General features: G+C 47.5%; 1 protein-coding gene across 5 annotated transcripts in view; it reads right to left on the reverse strand.

Moving 5' to 3' along the window:
• The window catches only part of GTF2I (general transcription factor IIi), a 69,798-nt gene extending 64,830 nt beyond the window's left edge, over positions 1 to 4,968 (reverse strand). For all 5 annotated transcript variants that reach the window (XM_066636163.1, XM_066636165.1, XM_066636164.1 and 2 more), the window contains exon 1: positions 4,752 to 4,968. The gene's annotated coding sequence lies outside the window, so the exon portion shown is untranslated. The remainder of the gene's footprint in view (positions 1 to 4,751) is intronic.
• Positions 4,969 to 11,694: the final 6,726 nt, after the last annotated feature.

Consider the following 11,694-nt stretch of genomic DNA (forward strand, 5'->3'; position numbering starts at 1 on the left):
TGTAAATGATGGCACTTCCTGCCATGACATTACTTCTAGGTTAATGACACCACTTCTGGTGGGTCCCAACAGATTCTAAAAAGTGGGTCATGGTACTAAAAGGTTTGAGAACCACTGAACTGAATGCATATTTCAGGCTATGATGGAGAGAGAAAATTACTGTTCCCTAAAACAACTGGTCTTGGAATCAACCACAGAGAAAGTGAACCTAGATTTAATCCTGTGACCTGTGACTTTTTGTGAGGTGTGTTGATGAACCCATAGGGAAGAGCGACCATATATGTATCCAGTTTAAATATACTAACTTAAAAGATTCTAAGTCAGTCCAGCACAGACCCATTTGACTTCAAAACAGGGGGACTTCACAAAAATGAGGGGATATCTAAAAAGAAAGCTGAAAGTGAAAGTCAAGTGGGTCAAATCTCTCCGAAGTGCACAACAGATAATGCCACAACAACTGAAATTCAACTATACTATATACCACTAAGTAAGAAAAGCACTGCCAGGAATGGGTCCAGGAGGGGGTCAACCCAGCTCATGAGTGGAATCCAGGAAGCTATAAAAAGCAAGGTTTTCTTCAGAAAATGGAAGTCTTGCCCAAATGAGAAGAACAAGATGGAACATGAACGCTGGCAAAAAGAAATGTAAGCTATCCACGTGGGATACAAAGAAAGAACACAAGGAGCACATGGATACAAAACATCAAAGCAAACACTTCCTCCAATTCATCAAGAGCAGAAAACCTGCCAAGGAGACAGTTACACCATTAGAGGAGGGAGTCAAAGGGAAAGTTAAAGAGGATACAGAGATCGCACAACAACTGAATGAATTCTTGCCATCATTACAGAAATCCTAGGACAGATATGGAAGCCTGAATCAACCTTCTCAGGGAATAAGTCTGAAGAACAGAGGCAAAACAGATGCCAGGAGAGAGGCACTGACAAATTAAAAATTAACAAATCACTGGGTCAAGATGGCATCCACCCAATTCAAATGCAAAATTGCTGATCTGCCTAACAAAAATATCTAATGTCCTTTAAATCAGCCTCTAGGCCAGAGGACTGGAATATCAACAGTTAAAAAGGCTTCCAGGAGTGATCCAGAAAAATACAGGCCATTCAGCTTAATGTCTGCTCCAGATATTAAAAGATAAAATTAAGCATATAGAAGAAAGAGAACCAGCATGGTTTCTGCAAGCCTGCTTCACCAACCCTTCTAGAGAAAGGTCTTGTGATGAATAGCCTAATAGAACCATTGGGGCAGCTGCAGTGAGGGAGGCAAATTCCATGCTAGGGGTCATCAGGGAAAGATTGAAGAAGACTGCTATTATTATGTTGCTCCTATAAAAATCTGTGGTGTGGCCACATTTGGAATACTATCTACAATTTGGAATACTATCTTGGCTACATCTCAAGAAAGGAGCTGGGAAAGATGCAAAAGAGGACAACTAAGATTATCAAAGAGCTGAACACCTTCCTTACAAAGGTAAGGATATAGCATTTGGGCCTTTTGAGCCATTTTTAGGTAATTAAAGCATAGACAACATCAAAGGCTTATAAAATGATGCATGGTGTGGACAGAATGGAGAGATAATTTTTTTCTCCCTCTCTCACAATACAGGTCCAGCCTATTTATACACAGATTTGACTCAACAGGAATGGCCACTGCCAATGAGAAGGAATGTGCTGATCCCTGGAGGGGGGGGGGGAGTGCATCCCTTTTAAGCTGATTTTAAAGGGATGCATTTTTCCCCTTCTCCAGGGATCAGTCCTTTAACAATAGCCTCCTTAATATGAGAGAGGGGGGGGCAGCTGGCTGACAATCCATCAATCCTTCTCTCTCCAGCAGACCCCTCCCTTCCCCCTGAGCACTTTTCCATTGGTGAAGGGAGGAACTGACTGAAGTGGTTGGAGGAGGACTGATTGATGGATTGTCTTCTTAATGACTCCTATCTTAGAGTCAAAAGGTCAGCAAGGCTGCTTTTAAAACACCTGAGCAAAGAAACTTTGTTTTTTAAATTGATCTGCTATAGTTTTTTGCCATCCACCTGAGTGCTTGGAAAGGAACCTGCGTGAACAGCTCAACCTGTACAAGAAACCAGGTTCATTCATTTAAACTGTCCAATACAAGACTTTAAATGGATAAAGATGAACTTTTTCATCCAGCATAGTCTGGGGAGTTCCTTGCCAAAAGAAATTGCCTGCTTACAGTTTTCCAGAGGCAGCTGCTAAGCCACTGTGGAAAACAGGACACTGGGGCTAAATGGGCCCCCTTTGACCTGATCCAGCAAGGCCCTGCCTGAAGTTCTTATCTAAATTGGAAAAATAATGCCTCGAGGGAGGGCCTAGGAATGAACAAATGTGGACAGGAAAAGTAAATAAAGAACAGATCTCTCTTCTTTACCAGGCATACATTTTTTTTAACCAGAGCGCCGCCTCCCCCGAATGGCTCACTGCATTCATTTTTTATGAAGTGCCTAAAATCTTTAAACCAAGGCACCAAAATTATAAAGTATCAATTCAATTAAAAGCCTTCCTAGTAACAAAGTTAAAACTGCAAGGGAAGTCAACACTTTCGGGGGAAGAAACAAAGGATTCCTTCCTTCCAGAAACAGGTCTTTTCTGGAATTGAGTGACTACGGAAGAGATATGGGCAACCCACTGGGGTGATAGGGAAGAGGTATCCCTTTGGCCATTACTGGTGCGGCGGGGGGGGGGGGGAGGCAGAAAAAGATAAGAAAATAAGTGAATCCATAGACACCAGGAGGAAATACTCTCAGGGGACACAGAACACCAACAAGAAGTGGCTCCCAGCACCCCAGGACAATCCACAAGCAAAATTCTCCATCTCTTCTGCAGGAAGGATAATATATGGTGGGGAAAGAAACCAAAAAATATTTCAAGTAAATCCACTAAGGAAGTTCGGGCCTTTCCACTGCCATAAATCTGTGCAGAAAATTATCATCTGTTATAGCAAGAATTCTACGTGCACACACCTGGAAAGGAGCCTCTGTGTGTGCAGAGCTGTTATTCTAACAGCAAGACAACAGCAGCTCAGTCTCAACCGTGGCCCCCCCAGGAATGGACTAAGCAGTGCTGGGAGAGAGGGGAAGACAAAATAACAGGCTCAACTCCCTACTATAAAAGTTGGCTTCTCCTTTGCCTGCAGCATGGAGAATGATGGGGAGCTAGGAAGAGTAAAAAGTAATGCCCACTTCTCCACCACAACCAGCATTTCCTAGGGGGGGATGGCAGCAGGAATTCCTTTGCTTCTCTTTGGTTGCAATCCCTATGCACACTTTCCTGGGAGCAAACCTCACTGAACAGAGAGTGAGGCTTCCAAGTAAACAGGCACAGGATTGAAGTCACAATACCCTACAACGGGTGGGAAGGAAGGGACCCTTCTTATGAAGAACAGCTATAAAAAGGATGTCTTCCCCTTGGGAAAACTCCCTGTCCCCAGAAAAGTCACATTATAATAATAAGTAAATAAATGATGTCTCCCTCATGGAAAGTTGGCCCAGGAAGTCTAGAATGCCCTGTGGTGGTGGGGGGGGAGAAGAGTCCCATCTTCTTCAGAAGGGCAGCTATAAAGAGGCTCTCTGCCCCTTGGGGAAAACTCTTCCCCCCCCCCATGCACAGGCACAACAGGAAAAGCCACATTATAATAAGTAAATAAAAGACTTCCCCCCCCCCATGGAAGCTGGCCAAGGAAGTCAAGGGAAAGGAATGGGGGGACACCTTGGGGAAGAAAGGATAAGGGTTTCCCCTTTTCCCTGGCTCCTCATGGGGGGAAAGGGTCCCTTCTTAAGAAGAACATCCATTAAAAGGATATCATATCCTTGAGAAACACCCCCTACCCCAGGAAAAACCACATGATAATAATCAGTAAATAAATGATGCCCCCCCATGGAACGTTGACCCAGGAAGTCAAGGAAAAGGAATTGGGGGGGCTTGGGGTAGTAGGAGTAAGAGTGTGCTTCCCTACCTTTCTCCCTCATTCCTCATATTGGGGGGGGGGGAAGAAAAAGAGTTCCTTATGACAAACAGTTATAAAAAGGATGTCTTCCCCTTGGGCAAATCGCCCCCCCAGGAAAAGCCACATCATAAGTAAACAAATTGTGCCCCCCATAAAAGCTGGCCCATGAAGTCAAGGGAGAGGCTGGGAAACCCCCCCCCCCATGTAAAGCCACTTAACAATAAATAAATGCCTCCCCTTTGGAAAGTTGGTTCAGGAAGTCAAGGAAAAGGAATTGGGGGGGGGCTTGGGGTGGAAAGGGTATGAGTTTGCTTCCCCTCCTTTCCCCCTCATTCTTCAGGGGGGGAGAAAAAGGTTATCAAATGAAGAACAGCTATTTAAAGGCTCTCCTCCCCTTGGGGAACCCCCCCCAGGAAAAGCCACATAAGTAAACAAATGAACCCCCCCATAAAAGCTAGTTCATGAAGAAGAATGGGGGACTTGGGGGGTGTACTCCCCCCATTCCTCTTGGGGGGAAAGACTTTCCCAGACAACTTTTTTTGAGGGGGGGGCTGTGGCCCGCAAGCCCCTCCCCCACCACTCTAGCCCCTCCCCCACACCATTCACCAGCCCCTCCCCCACCTTCCCTGGGGGGCACTTCTTGGCCTAACTTTGCTGTGGCTCTCCATAGCAGCGACTGAGGGGGGGACCAAGGAGCGCCCCCCCCGCGCGCGAGGGTGGGGGCGAGCAGCGAGGGCACCCCTCCCCCCTCAGCCCGCCCCTCCCCCACTCACTCGTGTCCTCCGTGAGGCGGCGGCGGCGGGGGGGAGGAGGCCGACCCGCTCGCTCGCTCCCTCCGCTCGGGGCGTCCTCAGGGATCTCCCTCCGCTCCTGGGGCTCCCTCAAGTCTCGGGGCGGCGCGCGGGCCCTGCGCTCAACGGCTCACCCTGAACCCAGAACCCGGGAGGGGAGGGGGGAGGCTGGAAGGAGCGAGGACACCTTTTACCAGACGTCGTCTCTGCGCACGCGCGCACGCCGCGCACCTTGGGATTTGTAGTCCTCCCGAGGCGCCGCCTCGCGCTGAGCAGGGAGCGGCGGGACTACAACTCCCAGAAAGGCCCGCGCGCCAGGGCAGAGGAGAATGGTGGGGGGAAGGAGCGCTCAGGGAAGGCTGGCCTCTTTCTTAGGACCAGGGAGAGAGTCAATGAGGGCGGGGGGGAGTGGGGGAGGGGACAACATGGCTGTGCAGGGGGGGAGGGGCGGGCCTGAGCAGCTCCTTGCACTTTGCAAGAGGCCATGCGAAAAAAGGAAGGGGTTGCATGGCAAAGTTGTGGTCCTGGTGTCAGTGCCTGCTTTTTTTAGGGGGAGGACCCAAACACACACACACACAACACCTTTTTGTGCCCTGCCACAACACAGAAGGGGAAAACATGGCTGTGTGCAGGGGGTGGGGAGGGCAGAGGCTGGGCAGCTCCTTGCACTTTGCAAGCAAAACCATGCAAGCAAAGAAAGACCTGGCAAAGAAATTGCAACTGCAAATGTCAGTGCATGGCTAAAGGACCCCAATACACACACACACAAGCACACACCAGTGTGTGTGCACTGCCACAACATAGAGGGGGAAAATATGGCTGTGCACAGGGTGGAGGGGGGGAGCAGGGCAGAGGCTGGCCAGGCCTAGGCAGCTCCTTGCACTTTGCAAAACAAAAAGCAGGGCAAGAAAGCAAAGAAATTGCAATTGCAAATTTCAGGGCATTGCTAAAGGACCCAAAACACACACAGACACAAGCACACAGCAGTCCTTTTTGTGTGTGTGTGTGTGTGTGTGTGTGTGCACTGCCACAAAATAGAGCCCGCCCCCTTTTTTTCCTTCCATGCACAATGAGGGAATCTTGCTGCAGAGGCAGGAGGCTTGGCCAGAGCAGGCTGGCTGAAGGAGGGAGGAAGGCAGGGGCTGTTCTCTGTCCTCCATTTGCAGGGCATCCCCAGTGCAACTCAATACACACCATCTTTGCTTTTTTTTCCAAGCCTTGTGAGTGTGCAAGGCAACACCATTCCCAGCAATCCAAACTATCCCCCAACCGAAGGTTTCAGAATTGCAAAAGAAAAAAAAATTGCAAAAATTGCTTTCGGCTGGCAATGCAACCATCTCTGTTTTTTATTTTAGCCTTGTGAATTGAGTGTGCAAATCAGGGAAGAAATTTTGCACCATTCCCAGCAATCCAAACAATCCCAAGCGAAGGCTTCATAAGTGCAAAACAAAAAGAAAAAAAGAGAGAGAAGGGAAAAAAGATCATTGGAAGGCAAATTCCATATGGCCTGCAAGATTTAATTGTCTCTTTTTTCCCCCCACAACCTTGAGGGCTAGAAACATTTTAAGCTTGCATCAAACATATTCATATTAATTGCATTGTGCAAAATAAAGCAGCCTTTTTTTGGTCCAAAGGCCCTTTGTCAATTGGTCCTAATCAAGGTAGAACCAGATCAAAGCTTCTGCGGGGGTCTTTTGTTTTCCAATGAATGGATATGGCTACCTGTGATTTTTGGCAAAAATTAGTATTATTTATTACTTATAAAATGCCACGTTTTCTGAGTATTGTCCGCTAACTGAAAATGCTGCTGGCAGGTATATAATCTACAACCTGATTATCCACAGTATAATTTCTGGGATGATTATTCCAGGATTCCATGAATTTTGCATAGCTGTGGATTTGCATATGATAACTGAATACAATTACTGTACATTACTCCACGTTCTGATTATTTATTGCTTTTATAGCTATTTAATCGTATCCTGTCTTTTGCTAAAAGAAAAAAAAAGATACTGTATCCTGGCAGAGCAAATAAATACAGTATCTTCATAAAATTATATCCTTTACCCATTCTTCCAGATTTGCTCTGCCCCGTCCCACTTTGAATTTCCAACAAAATTCCGGCATTCATCCAAAACCTTTCCTAATTTTGCATGCTGAAATCACTTGCCATAAACTATAACACCCCCTTTTGGTGATTTCAGTGTATCTCTAGAGCGAATTAATGAAATGTATGTTTCTTCTTTATTAACCACATTTGTACACATCATCTAAAGTTTGGGCATTGCATATTTTGAAACTATTTTAAAATGTAGAGTGATTTGTTCTTATTATGATTTAAAATATTTTTTTTTCTCTGTTGTAAAGCATCATGTAAATCAGTGGCTCTTCTCGGCATCACCTAGCAAGACAAAGTTCCAAACAACACAGTCCTGGAACGTGCTGGAATCCCCAGCATGTATGCACTGCTGAAACAGAGACGCCTGCGTTGGCTCGGTCATGTCGTGAGAATGGATGATGGCCGGATCCCAAAGGATCTCCTCTGTGGAGAACTTGTGCAGGGAAAGCGCCCTATGGATAGACCACAGCTGCCATACAAGGACATCTGCAAGAGGGATCTGAAGGCCTTAGAAGTGGACCTCAACAAGTGGGAAACCCTGGCCTCTGAGCGGCCCGCTTGGAGGCAGGCTGTGCAGCATGGCCTTTCCCAGTTTGAAGAGACACTTGGCCAACAGTCTGAGGCTAAGAGGCAAAGAAGGAAGGCCCATAGCCAGGGAGACAGACCAGGGACAGACTGCACTTGCTCCCGGTGTGGAAGGGATTGTCACTCCCAAATCGGCCTTTTCAGCCACACTAGACGCTGTTCCAGAACCACCATTCAGAGCGCGATACCAGAGTCTTTCGAGACTGAAGGTTGCCAACTGGTGGTAAACTTTTTAGCAATAGGGATCCACTTTTTAAAATGACTCTATCAGGACCCACGTAGGTTTACCAGACTTTAAAAAAGGAGCGCTAGAAAGAAATAATATTTTGTTTATTTTTAAGTAATAATAACCTGGTAAAGATTCTCACAGCACAGTCCTAACTTGCACTGGAACAGGCAGGCCAGCACGTTTGGGTTTGGCTGAGGCTTGGCCTGGGGCAAAGGGAAAAAATTACCCTTACTCTGGGGAGAGCCACAGCCACCCCAATGGGTCTACTTGGAACTGTGCCACCTGATGATCTGTGCCACTATGTGCCACCCAGGAATGGGACTAGAATTTGTCATAACTGCTGGATCCTTGGCTCACCTCCTGCTCTCTGCCCGCCCGCCCACAGTCCTGCCGCCTGCACTCCCCCCCTGAAACACCTCCTCCCCACCCTCCCCATGCCATCCCAGACCCCTAAGCCAGCCGAGCTCAACCGGCGCAGACTCACCTGTTGCACTGCTACAGAGGCTGGCTCTGACCTCTGCGAACCAGCATACGTCTGTGCGCCAGCACGGCTTACTCCGAGGGAGGCGCATACTTGCTTTACATCCCAAGCCAGCGCAAGGGACTTGCGCCTTTAGGATTGTGCTCTCAAACATTTTATCTCCCTGTGTTCACACAAAACTAACTAAATATAAATAAATAAAATAAATCTCCCTTCCAGTGTATTAGAGGCTGCCTGCCACTCATAGTTTATGTAAGTTCTTGTATTAAAACAAGGGGTTAAACATGACTTGCAGGCAGGATACAGCCCCCAGAAGCTCTTCGTCTGCCCACTGTGATCATTGGGCTGTCCCAGGGCCACACATTCAGTAGCGCTGCTTCTGCTGAACCGCAGGTGGGGGGAGAGACTGAAGGAGGCCTTAGAAGACAAGGAACTCTATGGGGGAAGGTGCAGACCAAGAAGGGTGAGAGAAAGAGATGTTGCCAAGACACTGGGAGAGTCCAATTATCACGCGGGCCGCCCTTTCAGCAGCGCCACTTCTGCCGAGGCTTCACTTTGCAGAGCATCTCTCAACTCTGAAATGCAGAAGTGGCGCTGCTGAAAGGGCAGCCCTTTCATGGTCATTGGACTCTCCCATATCTTGAAAACACGATCAAGATCTGCGTATTTTCTCTTCTGTCATTTGCAGCTTAGGAGTTTGTACGTGAGAGCAAAGTGCTGATTTCCGGCCATCATCTGCCGAATGGCGTCACTTCCTGCTTAATGATGTCACTTCCAACCCGCCTGGCTCCTCCTTTAGGTGGCTCCTCTGGGTGAGAGCTGAACAAGAGATGCCTGGTGACTGCTTCGATCTGTGGAACCGAGTGCTGTTCAAGGAGCTCCTTGGTGTTGAGCCAGAGGGGAACGGCAGAACAATTCAGAGTGCAGGCACCACTCCCCGAGAGCTCCTCCAACTTGCCACCTCTTGCTTTGTGGACAGGCCAATCCTTCTACATGTCGCGAGCATACCAAAATGCTGCTTCCCTGCTAGTCTCTTCCCAGGTGCAGTTCAAGGTGTTGGTTCTGGCCTATAAAAGCCCTAAGAGCTTTTCAACCAGCATGTCAAAGCACAGTGATGTGCTGTGAAACAGTGGCATCGCTAAGGGGGTGCAAGCCACATGGGGTGTTGCGTACAGGGTGTGTGTGATCACCACTACTAGCTAAAATTTTAAAAATCTTGGTATTTTCTAATAACGCCATCAAGTTATATATCGTTCAATGCGCAATTTCATGAGGAATGCAATGAAACAAACCATGTTGAAATATCTCTATTCTATCAAATGTTATCACCAAAAAAAACAGCAGGGTGGGGCAATGGTGCATAACCATGCCCATCTTCTGGGGCTTTGTCCCGCCCACTGCATGGAAGGAGGTACATCATGGGGGTGCCACACTGGCCTCCCACACTAATGATGCAATCCTAACCAACTTTCCAGCACTGGCATAGCTGTGCCAGTGGGGCATGTGCGGCATCCTGCAGTCGGGGGATAGTCATGGAGGCCTCCTCAAGATAAGGCAATGTTTGTTCCTTTACCTCGGAGTTGCACTGCCCTTATGTCAGTGCTGGAAAGTAGGTTAGGGTTGCCGCCTAAGTGATGCAAACTCCAGTGGCACCACTACTGTGAAAGGTTCACAGGTCTTGCGCAGGAGTTCAGAGCAGTTGAAAGTCACTAAAAAACTCTTCTGGGTTCTGCAGCTCCGCCTTTAGGGCAACTGTCTGTTGTAATGAATTGTCTGATTCTCTTCCTCCGCTGGCAGAGCCTTCCAGCATGGCTGACAAAATCATATTCCTAAGGCGCAAGCTATTGGCGCTGAACTGCCTTTCTTTATGACACCGACCTTATGATGCGGAACCAGCCAGGTTACGCTCAAAATGGTTGCTCTAAAGCACAAAGACCAGTTAATGATGGCCATTCACTAGGGCTGCAATCCTAACCACACTTTCCTGAGAGTAAGCCCCACTGAACAAATAGGACTTACTTCTGAGTAGACCCAGTTAGGACTGTGCCCTAGGAGGATTGCCAAGCATTTTGCAATTATTTTAAAGTAGGTTCTGGCAAAACAGAGACAAGTTTAAGATTATTTTGGCCGACTCCTGCAACCTGACTGCATCCTGAGGTTGGAGAGAGCTCACACAAAATAATAGATAGCGTGTCATATTTTTATTTGATCATTATTTAGTTCCAAGCAGAAAGGGCACCATAAGCAGTTCTTCCTCTTTCCTTTTAATCTTCACAACAACCTTATGAGGTAGGTTAGGTTGAGAGGTGATATTGGATGAATGTTATGCAGTGTGCTTCGTGGCTGAGTGGGGATTTGAACCCAGGTCTCTCTTCATTGATGGAAAAAAATTCATGCCAGGACCCTTCCTCACCCACCGCAGCTCCCTTCTCGAATGTGGTGGAATGGTCCAGAGGAAACTCACAATCGCCTACCTCTTCCTCTTAAAGCCCCCACGCCCTATTCTACATTCTTCCAAGGGGTTCCCTGACCCACATGAGCAGGGGTGGCATTGCAGGTTGGACACTGGCTGAGGGTCCGCATCTACCAAATGGACCACCTGGCCAGGCCAACCCCTGATCCCTCACTACTGGTGGGGGTAGTTTTCCCCAGTGCACCACCATGAAGTGGGCAGAGAGTGCCCTGGAAAACCCAGTAAAGGGCTTTGTCCCCAAATTCCTAGCAACCTGGTGCCAGCATTGGGCAGGAGAAAGCATTTCAGGACTGCTGTGGGGAATTTCCTTGGCACGAGTTCATTACACAACCTCATTATTTTTCACCTTTGTCCAGAGACATTCAGTCAGTCCTGATCAACTTGCTAAATGTAGAGGGTTTTTTTGTCTTGATTTTTTGCCTCTAATATCTCCGAAGCCAACAACATCCTTCATTTTAAAGGCTGAAAAGTCTTTTGGAATCAAAAAACTTCCATTTGTGGTTCAGCATATCAAGCATGAACCCTGGGGCATTTGGTGGGCCGCTGTGAGATACAGGAAGCTGGACTAGATGGGCCTATGGCCTGATCCAGTGGGGCTGTTCTTATGTTCTTATGTCCTTATGTTCATTGCCTGATCATTCCGATGTTTGGTGCCATGTACCCAGAATGTCAGGATTCTGTTGGTTGGGGAAGCCTCCCCCTATTGGATACCCCATATAGAAATATATGTGGATGCACTACACAAGAACCTGCCACAAAGGTTCTCTTTGACTTTGGTGAAGTGATCTTTAAGGCGGGGCACCAGTAAATGCCACTTGAACCCACTTTTGGACCAGTTGAAGCCAAGACTACGTTTTGGGATCCTATCACGAAAGTGAATTGAAACCAGCTCCGTATTTGATCACGGGTTGCACAATAATGGACCACAGTTCCCTTTCATGCATGGAAATCAAAACACAGAGCAATGCCAGCCTGATACTCCGTGCTATTGCCTTGGAGACATCCAAAATAGAAACCAAAACTTGCTTGGCAAAGATG

This window comes from Tiliqua scincoides, chromosome 8 (genome assembly GCF_035046505.1).
Source record: "Tiliqua scincoides isolate rTilSci1 chromosome 8, rTilSci1.hap2, whole genome shotgun sequence".
In the NCBI taxonomy this organism is placed as follows: domain Eukaryota; kingdom Metazoa; phylum Chordata; class Lepidosauria; order Squamata; family Scincidae; genus Tiliqua; species Tiliqua scincoides.